The sequence below is a fragment of the Salarias fasciatus genome, chromosome 19 (genome assembly GCF_902148845.1).
Source record: "Salarias fasciatus chromosome 19, fSalaFa1.1, whole genome shotgun sequence".
Lineage (NCBI taxonomy): Eukaryota > Metazoa > Chordata > Actinopteri > Blenniiformes > Blenniidae > Salarias > Salarias fasciatus.
In genome coordinates, this window is record NC_043763.1 from 10,115,570 (window position 1) to 10,128,495 (window position 12,926).

The following is a 12,926-nucleotide window of genomic DNA, read 5'->3' on the forward strand; positions in this document are numbered from 1 at the left end:
ATGTCAGGGATAGAACCAAGTGCTGAGATTGTAGAGCTGATCTTGGAAGCTCCTCAGCAGTTAAATCTTTTTCTTCGAGGAATGACAGCTTCTTCTAGAATAGACGGCTTCGATGAAGCCGCCATGATTATACATGAGCTTGAGAAGGATGGTCCACAGATGAAAGCCCTTGAAGCTGGCAGCGCTGAAACCTGAAATTTAAAACAAAACTGAAGAGGACGCAGTGAATGCCACTGCAAAAGTTTCATAGGACCACAATACTGAGCTTCATCCTTCAGTCACTAGTTCTGAACCATGTGGGAAAAAAAGTGTGAGCTGTACTGGAATTGAAGCAGATTAAGGCAATAGCTATATGTGTTGACGCACTGATGGAAATATTTCTATATTTTATTTTTGAGATCCTCCATAAATGTCCAGTAAGTAGCATTCAGAGAGCAAAATGTAATGCCGGGGGCAATGAGACACACAGCTCTTTAAGATATGAGGAAGCCTGGTTGTTGAGTAAATTTCATGGGAAGTCAATGAAGAGATGCTAATCTTAGATGTGATCACTCATGCTTGCTCCTGTCAGTCCTCTCACTGCAGCATTTTCAATCAAAGAAATACTGCTTAACAGGTTACTAGACGCCCTGATAGTAGGAAGAATAGTCTAGTCTAGAAGTAACGCATGTATAGAATAATTTCGCAGTGTCACTCGGAGTCAACATGTGTAGGTGAAGGAGAGAATGAAGACCTGTTTAATGAGGGAGTCCAAGGTTAAGTTGTGGTCTTTAAACACAGTAGTAGTGTTAGTAGCAGGATTTTATGATCAATATAGCCTAAAATTCAGTAGATCAGAGAGCAGTTCTTTGTCTGAGGCCATGAGAAGATCATTAACAACTTTTACCAGAGCTAAAACCTGATGGTGAAGTAGCTGGCTTGAACAACTTCTTCCAGGAATTTGGGTGAGGTTAGATATCGTCAAATAACTTCTTAAAACAAATCAACAGCAACCATCAAGGCCTGTGGTACATAACCTGTTTCTAAAGATGAAGAGGAGATCTAATATTGATGTGCGGAAATATCTTTTAAGAGTCTCATCAGGATAGGATTCAAATGATATGTTGGTTTAAATGATGCAACAAATGAGAACTTGAGAGCTCTCTGTAGGATACGAGCTGTTTTAAAGTAGATTGATATATATGTGACAACTGTAGGAGATTGTGTTTTACTTTTTTTTTAATAATAGTTACAGTTTTTTGTCAGAGTTTATAAAGCCATTACCCTCAGTTAATTTGTGCTCTCTGCAGTTTAACAACCTTGGAATAGCAGTGTCTGAAAAAAATGAACACAGCGCCCTCTACTGGAGAACACATGTCTTAGTTTCCATGGACACTTGATAAGCATCAGTTGAAGAACAACCATCCTTTCATAAAAACACATGATGCATACAAGACTGTGGGAAAAGTACAGGGGGAAAAAAACCCCTTAAAAAAGAGTTTTCCCTTAAGCTTAAACTGAAATATCACAATTGAGAACATCTTTATTAGTCATAACATGCAGTCAAAATGATGCAACCAGGTTGGAAAAGCTCATAATTTTTACAACTTAATGCATAAAGCACTCTCAAAACCATGTGCAAATTGCTCATCAATAAAATCTTAATAACTAGTACACTGGGATAATTTCACAGCACTAACTCAATGGAAAGAACAAAACACACATATTTTATCTTAGGATTGTAGTTCTTAGTAGCATATTCTACATGATAATGAGATACCACAATAGAACAAAATACTGTGATACATGAGTTAATTTCAGACACAATTTGCTGGAAATTAAGGAAAATGTGTCATTTTTTATTTTTCCCCCCTTTCCGACAAGTTTCATTAACTAAAAACTGCATATGATAAAAAATAAATAAATAAATAAAAAATAAAAACAACCGAAGTCCTCGAGCTGTCATCAGCACTTTGTGGTTGAATTTGAAGTGTTTCAGAAAAAAGTGTACCATCGTAAATTATTGATGAAGTTTGCAGTGTACATCACTGATAAAAGGAGGTAATTAAAAATATATCTGCTGCTTGGTTTTTCTATACCGACTGGGCATGACTAATAATACCGTATCAGTACATGCAGATGCATGATATGCTGTAGATAATCCAAGCAAGTCATTGAATTTTATTAGGAAATATGTAACATAAATAAAATGTTGAGTTTTGAACAAAAAAAAGGATGAGGTAAGAAGAGATGGATAAAACTGCATTGAGAGCTGTATTAGACAAAAGTGCCGCTGCTGATGCTTTAGTTTCAGCACTGATTCACTCAGATGTGGACTTTCTACACTTCTGCTTATGAATATTTTGCTCACAAAGCTTTTTTCTCGTCTGAAATGCAGACTGTTTGTATTACCTGGAGCGTTTTACACTGTGCCACTCCCACTTTAAACCGCAGAAAGCATCATATTTTACCTCGGCCTTTGGTCTACACTACAATAACCTTACAGGTGTTATAAATCAGAAGTAGCACGGTACATCTCAGAGCAGCTGCAAACAGAAAACAGAATCCCGGCAAGCTCGTCAGTGTTTCAGAGTGAGCCCGAGATGACAGAGATCAACATCAATCAATCTCTACTCTGCTTTTAGAGAACACCTGTCACACATTCATCACTTCCCAAAGAAATGGACAGAGCCTTTCCCGATCCTTTCCCTCCTCATTCTCTGGCATTTTTGCTGATCTCAATCATGCTGTCATTTCCTTTCAGCACGTCCATCTGTCTATCTGCCTCCCCCCCTTGTCTGACTCTGCCTTCCATGGATCCTCCATTAGCCCCTGGAGTCTTTTCCACTTTCCTTTTGGCCAGCAACCACAGGAGTGAGACTCAACTGCCAATGGGTGCGTCAGGCGGCGGGCGTAAAACATGTCAGTCTCCATGGTGACAGCCGGCATGTTCTGCATGCTGATATCTGGACACACTTAAGAACTGTGACAAGATCATGGCAGGCAGTGCTGTGCTGGGAGACTCCTTTTATTCATCACATCAGATACAAAGGAAAATACTGTAGCGAGTTGCAACAAAGATTATTTCTCACACTTCTTGTATAGAACATTATAACTTATGCCAGATAAAGTGAGTGAAACATCCATTCAACAGCAGGAATCAGGTAGTTTTTCAGAGGTTCACTCTGCATGATGGCAGATTATATCTGCCCCCTGGTGGCAGTAGGTTGAATTCACCCAATAAGGGAGGATGACTCAAATGATCAGACTGAATGAACCTGACTCTCTGTAGTTCATTGAGGTCATCCAGTGGCGCTCCAGCACTTTCCTATACATTTACACAAAGACGTGCAAGCATTGATGTAAAATGATGCAGACCGATAGATAGATAGATAGATAGATAGATAGATAGATAGGTGGATAGATGGATAGATGGATGGATGGGAGTAACTTACCTGAGAAGGAGCTTTGTGCTGCTGGGGTACTTAGCATTCATGTGGACGTTGAAAGGGTATTCCGCTAGTGTTTTGATGTTCGACACAACAACATACTTTCTGAGATCGTTGCCAAAAACAAAAGTATGGCTCATAATAGCAGTAAGCAGAGTGTGTGTAAGACATTTGGCTCAAGGCACAGGTGGGAAGGACTGCATCCATCTTGTTCAAAGGGCAGTGTCCTCGTAAATCCGCCTCTCTTTCTAAGGATGTTTTCTATGTGAGATGAGAGGCAGAGACTGATATTTTGTGTGTTCCCTTGTCTTATAGAAGTGTGTGCGTGTGCGTGTGTGTGTGTGAGAGAGAGAGAGAGAGAGAGAGAGAGCGAGAGAGAGAGACGAGGCCCAGCCATCCACTCAGCAACGATACTAAATCAAAAGAATAGGGCTGCTGCCTTTTGGATGACGGGTGAGGCTGAGCTCCCATCATGAGGTAACAGTAATGAAGCATTTTCACCGAGGCTGCTGCAGCAGCATCTGGGGGGCGGTGGAGCCCCCGGGATTGCATTTAGACTCTCTGTTTCTTGTCACACTTGGCACACTATTTACCATCCCATGTGGCTGGATGCAGAAAGACAAGCCTAATGCAAAGATGGATTGCACATGGCATCTTTCACATTTTGGCTGTAATTTGTGTGAAGATAACTTAATCAAATCAGAGGAAACAGTTTTCAATTATAGCCTTAAACCTACAGGAAAATGATCATTTTGAGTGTTATCAATCTGCACATCATCTACGTCGTGTTATTTTTGACAGGATGGAGATGAGGAGATCGCTGCTCTGTGTGAGTTTTAGCAGGATTGTTCTGCCTGGTTTGGCCTACAGGCCTTAGCATCTTGTTTAATTATTTTGATTAAACCAGATGAAAAGCTGTAGGTGCTGCACTTTACACCCCTCATCAGAGGATATTAGCCAGATTAAAGCATCTTTAATGAACAGCATCATTAGATTGTACGCTTGTGGGTGTATTAAAGCTTGAGAAAGAATAACTTGTAAAAAAAAAAAAAACAAAGCAGTATGTAAGAAGCGAGCAAAAGAGGTGGGTGTCACAAACTGAAGTCACTGTCTAAATCTTCTCCAGCCTGCTGCTGCCGGTGCAGCGCTTCACCGAATCCCACAACATCGAGCTGCAGTCGGAAAGTGCCAGGTGGTTGGATCTCTGACGACAGCTGCCACTCACTGACTCACAGCCATCGGACCATGGATTAAAACTTCATCTTGCTCAGGCACTCAAGCAGTCATTCTCAAAAACATACATCATTCCGGTGTCAGAGCAAATTACCAGATGATGCAAGTGCAGCATATTTCACGTTATGCTCGAGTACTTGAGCCATAAATGTGCCTTTTTTAATCAGAGGCGAGCAAATACCGAGTGTTGGGGAATGAGGGCAGACTGTTGATTTGATGGGAACAAGCAATCTCCATTCCTCTGTGAGGGAGACGGCGAGAAAGACACACAGCTCTAAAGCCTGTTATTGATTCCAGTAACACCTTAATTCTGAGTCAGATAAACAAATTAACATCACCTTGCAGCCAAACAACGTGTCTCAATTAAGTCCCTTCTTTTGTGTCTGCTGCTTTTAGTTTTTTCACCTGGTCCCGAGCGTCCCAAAGCTTTTACGCAGTAGTGTCGCCACTGTTATCGATGACAGCTTTCCAAAGGAGTGCATTCTGTGTTTATTTTATCCAGTAAGAAAAGTTTTAAGAAGCTCTCTTGGGATCGAAACAGACCTTGAAATGTATCCAACTTTTTGAGACTTTTTTGGTCACTGGAGTGCAGCGAGATATTCAGAGACAATAAAGTGTTCCTAATGGATTCATCACATATTCGGAAGATATTTTACTTGACTAATTATTGTAATGAGTACACAGTAAACTCAAATGCAAACTTATAACTTGAACTAATATTTTAGGAGTACCAATTGAATTGACTCACTGGCTTTTAACTTCTCTATTTGATCAAATGGTTTTCTTATTTCAAACATTCACAGGAATAAAAGTCCAAACCTCAACAAATTATATGTAACAACAACAAAATACGCACGTACTCTGTTACAACTGATGCTTCTCACATTTTCAGACACGCCACAATGTGAAGCTCATGTAAAGGCGACAGAAAAGTTCAAACACATTCACGTCCCCATGTGCCTCTGAAGTGACAGTTTGATAAGATGTGGCTAAGCAGCTTGGCATGTATTAGCATACCCAGCACCTCATCGCTGAGCTGTCACTCTCCACTGGACAGGACTTGAGTTGAAGTGTTACATCCTTTAGAAGTTTGGGGCTAAATTTTACATATTTCCTCTCCTTTCCTTTCCTCTCCTTTCCTTTCCTTTCAGACGGATTAATCTTCTCCTTTATTGAAATTAGCGACACTATCAACCGCTTCCAGGCAAGGTCACCCTCACCTTGCCCAGACATTATAAATCAGGAAGCTCACGCTTCACTTCAAATGTGCACAAGAGGCACTGAGGACACTGGGAGATCGGATCAGTCGCACATTATTCACAGGTGGTCTGTGTTGGTCCGCAACATGCCAACAAGCAGATTGTATCGTTTTGAACTGTTCTTCTAATTCCCAGTGGACGAGGCACAGAAAGTGTTTCTGGCAAATAGAAAAAAAGGGTGTCTATTAGCATATAGAGCAGGAAAGAGAGATCCAATCATGACTGATCACTGGAGACACTTGTGGTGAAGCATTTTAATGCCCGGTGTGAAATGTCGTACTTAGAGCGTTCAACTTGTGATTCAGCTACAAAAACACACACCTTAATGCTCTCAGTGACCAAGCAGAAAGTGGATTTTTCTCAAAACCATCGCCGAAAGTCTAATAATCATCACAGTTGAGCATTTTTTTAAATAAACAGATTATAGCACGTGTTGTTTCTGTTTCAGGTTGGAATGAATTCAATCGACTTGACTGCTCTTTGCGATATTCTTGAGGCTCTCGTGCCTCTGGGAGTCAGCGGCTGCTCTGAGGCCTCTGGGATTTTCTTCGTCCCCCTACTGAGTTTCTTGATCGGATGCATGAGCAAAAAGCAGAAAGCAGCAGAAAGCTCTGTGAAGGTTGTTCAGGGATCATGTGTCGTCGACTTCACTTCCAGCTCCATCTCGCTCGCACAGGGGGATCAGAAAGACACGGCGTATCCAACAAAGGAGGATCCACAGATTATACAATCAAGCTGTGGTTTTCAGTGAGCAGTGGACTCATTTAGCTTGTGAAAGTTAAAGGTTTTTCGGGAATAATGAATCTGATCTTTAAATATGTATTGATATGTATTACTTTTCTTTCAGCTCAATCAAACATTTGGTCCAGAGTGAAAAAGCTTGAGTATTTGACACATTTAATGAAACTTAGGACAAAATCCTTGTTTGTTTTCAACATGCTGTACTTCAATAAATACATCGCGGGGCCGAAAGACATTTTCCCCTAATGCAATTTTTAGTTTGAGTTTACTTAATGTTTGTTTTTGAGGCTGACTGAAGGCACACACGAATTAGACAGCTGGAAAAATGCTGATACTCATTAGTATGAAGGAAAAACCCCCGATGGGGGAAACTCGCTGGCTGACAGCTGATTGTTTTTACAGTAGGAAGCTTCGGTCTGGCTGGTCTGAACTTCTAATTTTCTGTTTGTCAGGTCACCAGCTTGCATCAAGGCTGTCCAACAACCGAGAGGGTCTGAGGCTCACACAAGTCAGAGAAACCACAAGAAACTTTGTAGAAGAAAAAGATAAGACATGCAGATCACATCATTGATTTTAGTTTGACTCAGAGGTAGTGTGTGTTTGCCTTTAAGTGTTATGTTAACTGATGGTCTGAGAAGAGAGTCCAGAGTCGTTACTGAAGGGAATCTGATGGGCGGGTTCACGTAAAATGTTAGAGACTACCGCTAATGGATGAAAGTGCCTTAAAATGGTAAATGGATTTCACTTATGCAGCACTTCTTGCTACTTCAGCAGTCCCAAGGCACTGCACATTATGTCACACACATGCAGACACACACGTGGAGACTGGACGACGGCCGACTCCACCAACTGAACCACAGCGGCCTTATATGATAAACACGGGTAAAATAATTAATTTAAGGTTTGATGCCTGGAGCTCAGCAGCATAAATCGTCTTTTAAGCTGTATTTTGCAGTCTTCTTCAGGTGCCTAATTTAATTTTTTTGTGTCTCCTCTTTGAATGACGTAACGATCATCCTCATAATGATTTATTGTCCTTGATACAGCAAAGCTGCAGCCTCACATGTAAACAAGCTAACATGACTACCATGGGGACCACGCCTTGCTGATCTGGACGGAGAATCCTAAAGTGAGTCATCATTTGCTCCGTCCCAGGTCAGTATTGTCTGTGTTTACCTTCACTCAGTATCAAAGGCACAAATACACACATTTAAAATGACTCAAGAAAATTAGATTTGGTTCTGAGTGATTCTGGTAAATATTGTGAATACAATGCCTCATTAGCTTTTATCTTCAACAGGGTTGAAGCTAACATGACTTTAACAGTCATTATACCCACAATAATAGAACTTGGGCCTGTTTAAAAAAGTCTTTACAAAATCTAGTTTTCCTTCAATATCACCAAAATATCAAAGATTTCTCTTGTTTCCAACCATTTGTTTTATTCTGATATTCTCCAGGCGTTTGTTCAGACATTAAGCTTCACTTAGGATGATGAATGCCTGCTTCAATTTAGACGATGTCTTAAATTTGGCAAGCATCACAATATTTCATGTGAACACTAACTTTGACTTAACTGTACCTGGAAGAGTAATATACCATTCCTGATCATCACCAGGGGAAGAAGGGATGCTGTGGCATCCCCTAGTGGTGCTCCAGCATCAAAAAACAAATTTATTCAAAAATCAATTAACAAAATAAAGGTTGAAAAAAATGAAACAAAATGCATAAAAAAATCTCTGGACACACTCAACTATAATTTGTTGCTGTCTTTAACATCTTAATGGTCATTTTACAATTTGTGCCATGGTAATCCACAACACCACACCTGAGGTCAAATGTCACATATCATCACTAAGCATTGTAGCCAATTGATCGCTGACTGAAATTGTGAAAAAAAAAAGTATTTTTAGGCTTTTTTGGGAAGCTTCAATAAAACACAAGAAGAATCATTTGGCAGAGGCAGGCTCGCAGCCCAGTCCGAGTACCTCAGAAATGGCCAAAGCGGCAACAAAGCGCAGCCCAGAGTGTGATGATCAGGAGTGTGTTGACAGGAGCTGTGGCAACGAGAAGCTTCATCAGCATCAACAAGGAGAGGAAGGCCACATTTGAGGCTGTGTGATGCGGGTGGTAAAACAGTTTTCTCTTTGAAACGCTTCCGAAGCACACCACACATTTGTCTTTGGTTTACAGATTGTGTTCAGCACCACGGACAGCTCCCAGGTGCTATGTGAAGTAATCATGTCAGCACAATTGATCGCTACTTAGTCTGACTCATTTGGTGCTCAGATTCTGGTTCCATTACATGAAGCATACCCTTAAGCAACAAAGCATGAAAACATACCTGTGTTGAGTATATCACGCAGTCGACGCTGTTGCGCTGCTATATTTCTCAATGTAGAGCGTGGCGAGTTGAGTTCTGCGCTAAGCTTTTAATTTCTCATCACCCCCTTGTTTGGAATATGTTCCCATGGTTATGGACCTGATGGGATTTCCATTAGCTTTTGTTGACAATAAGCAAATTAAAGATTATCTGCATCTTGGTTTTTGGAAAGTGAGTCATGCTCAGATGTTGACAGTTACAGGTGCATCCCAGCAAAACATTTTAAAGTTGTTTTAAATACTATATTGTGATCCAGAAGGTGAATGTTGTGTACCTGTTTGTAATGTAACTACTTCCCTCTGTAATATCTAAAAATGTTCACCCACTGTTCTGTGACCTCCAGCTGCTTCTCTTAGTGACTCAACACACCATCTGGTGGTGTAAACTTGTATTGCAACACTAAATGAGCTGCAGAAAGTTGCACTTTTGGTACCATTTTCAGGTATACTAGTATCTTTGAGATGAAAGCAGGACTGTTTTCTACCCTCCTGCTGATTAGTTCAGCTTGTATTATTTTTTCATTCAGTGAAAACATACCATATAATTGCAGTGATGTGTAATAAAAAAAATAAACAAATGATTTTGACAGAGTCCTTGCAATTAAACAGAGTATATTGGAATATATTGACGTGATAAAAAAATAATCAAAATACTAACTGTATAAAAACTGTAAAATTGAAGTTAAATGTATCCCTCTGCAGCTTGCCGTACATAAAGCTGTATGCCAAAAAAATTTGAATATGATAAAAAATTGTTTTTCCTATGATTTGAGTGCCATGAAACGGCCTTATTTTTGTTTTGTTACATGTAAGTTTTTTTTTTTTTTTATTGTTTTGCTTTATTCAATATTTCAGGCTATGAGTCAATAAAATAATAAATGTAAAGTCCTAAAATTGAATAAAATCAGAGGTTTTTCTCATTTAATTAACTATAAACCACAACGGTTACACTTAAAATTGAGAAAAAAGAGAAAATTGAGAAAATATCCAAGATTTGCAAGACTGCTGTAATTTTTAATGACCTCATTGGAAGATTAGTTTCAAATTACTTGTACACATCTATCAATAATAAAAAAAAAAAAAAAGCAACAGATCCACTTCATTGATTTTTTGGGGGGGTGGGATTTTGTGTCGCGCCATGTGAAGTTCCTCTTTGATGTGAAATATGAAACTTTCTGCAGAACTCTTCCTGTTTGGTCAGCAAAAAGCAGGTGCACGAGCAACGCAGCAGTGAGTCCAGGTGATTTCTGAACAGCCCGGCGCCCGTGTCAGAGTGACAGATGGAGCTGTTTAAACTCAGCATCAATCTCACCTGATCCCTCAGCAGCGACTGCTGACGTCTCGCCAGCGGGTTATGTCTGCCGGGAGCAACGACGGGTTGATTCAAACGGAGAAAAGACTGAGCCGAAACATCTTCTCGGGTGATCAAACACTGTATGCAAAATCAAAAGTTTGCACTGAAGCATTGAGATTTCCATTGAGCGAGTTTTCATTTCACACCCAGATTAATTGATGAACTGATCTTGTCCAATGTGGGTCTTCAGGCGGTGACGACAACCACTTTGCAATAATACAGAAAACTGAATAGTAGCTTATTTCATTTTACTTTTATTACAAAAAGAGGCTTGTGTATGTGGTTTACAACATCTCTAAATATTCCTACATCAACCATTTATTAAAAATAACAGGCTTTGAAAGTCCTTCTATCAACAATGTAAAATCACACATAATAACAGAGATTATTCTGTGTCCAAATTCCTCTTTACATGGTACAATAGACACAATAAGCCAGAATTGTTATTTCTACTCCAGTGTATTAACATTTGAACAGCTATGGTGCTTCGAAGACGCATTTATATCTTTACAGCATCTTGGTGTCTATTTCCAAAACCCAGGAGATATATTAGATGACTGCGCGGAGTGCTATCTCTATCTATTTCTGTCCAGCCCTGTGTCTAAAATCAGTTAGATCATATCATGAAAAAAGGACAAATTGGAAGTAAAGCAACTTGCTGACATTAAAACTCGTATTTTGATGAGTATTTTTATCCTAATCCACCCTCCCCCAGGGGCTCAAACAGGGGCACAAAAGCATTAACATCAATCAGCAGACTTCAGAAACAGATTCAAGCCCACCAGCTGTAATATTTGGGTGGATGCAGTACATTGTCAGTTGTGAAAAGCATAAAGAAAGAAGAAAAAAAAAAAAAGCATCTTTGGCTGTGAGGTAATGCTGGAGTTTAGGGTAAAGTTACTGTATCCCAATTGGGACGAGGACTAGTTGCCATGGAGACGACAGCCTCCAGCATCTGCAGTAACGCAAAACTAATTAACTGAGCAGTGGAAATGTTAAAGGTACAGCTTGATACATAGCAACGTTTTATTTGAAAGTCGGCATCACGTCCCCCCCCACTCACGTAACTATACATTTACAACAGAGTTCACTAGAGAGTCGGTCAGCTCTTTTCACTACACGCACTGTTTTTCCACATCCGTCTATAAATATCTGTACTTACTGAAGGAAACGGCTGATTTATCAGGTTTGGATGGAGGTTCAGCGTCATCTCAGTGCCAGCTATCACCAGCTAGGTGTACCAAAACACAGAATATGCTGGAAAGATCAAAATAACCAGCATCACGAATGCAAATCTTAGCAGTTTATATGGAGCTGGTGAGCATCAGTTCAACCAGGGGTTCTTAAAGGATGGCAGCAGGTCTTTCTGTATTATCTACTTTAAATTTCTGAAAAAAAAAAAACAAAAAATCTATTTATGACTTTATGTCTTCCCAATCTGGAGGAAAGAATCATGCTGGAAATCGTTTCTCTACCACAAAGCTCTCTGATGACCCTCAAAAGAGGCCCATTCCCACTTTGAGACCCGCTGAACTGAACAAGCATAAATAAATCGGCAAAGAAATGAAGCACTGGTTTTCAGCAGAGTAAATCAGGAACTTTCTGCTTCTGCAGCTGATTATTCAAAGTCATCTAAGCGCTGCTTTCACTGAGAGGAACGACTACCGAGATACGTGAATAAAGAAAGAAGGCTACGTGTGTTTAATTTGTGCTTCTACATCTATTTTTGTCAACATGTGGATATCACTGAAACATAACAGAACAGGCTGTGACAATGTAGTTAGATTCTCTGATAATACCCATCTGTAAGTTTTTCACTGAATTGGATTCATTTATAATGGGATGACTTGTGTGTGTGGAGTTCGAACTGCAGACAGAATGTTTATGAGCTTTTAAGTGGATTGAAGTTACTATAATGAAGGAAGTGTTTGTTATTGGTTAGATTGTTTTGGAAACTCACTGATCAGTGAAGATCCTGTTTTATCCACCTCAATGAAATCTAATGTCGTGGGCCTCAGCGCCGCCTAACATGAAAATAATACTGGTACTTTGTAAATCTTTTAACATTTAGCTTCTCTGTTCAGCCGCATAATTAAACAGTAGTGCTCTAAATTGCTTTGCAACTATCTGGTGGATGTTTCGGATGCCCCGGTTCAACCCGAATCTCAAGCCCCATTTAATCTCCATTCTCCTCCGTGCATTACCATCGAGGGTGTCGTCTGAGCAGAAACACGGAAACAAACTTAGGCTGAAGAAAAAAAAAAAAAAGTTCCTTTGATTAATGGTCGAGAGCAGTTTGTTGTTCCTGCGTCTGACTAAAGAGCTGTTGTCGTGCACACATGCTTCCTCTTAAACTTCTGGCCCTTCAAAAGTGCTTTTTGCTGACAAATGCTGCCAAATCCACGTCTTTCTCTTCCATGAAGAAATATAGTCGTCCATATGTCACTGTCAAGTATCCAAAACTATGACAGCCTCGGGGGCCCCAACTGATCCCGACACCGAATGTGAGGAAGGAAAAAAAAAATAGAG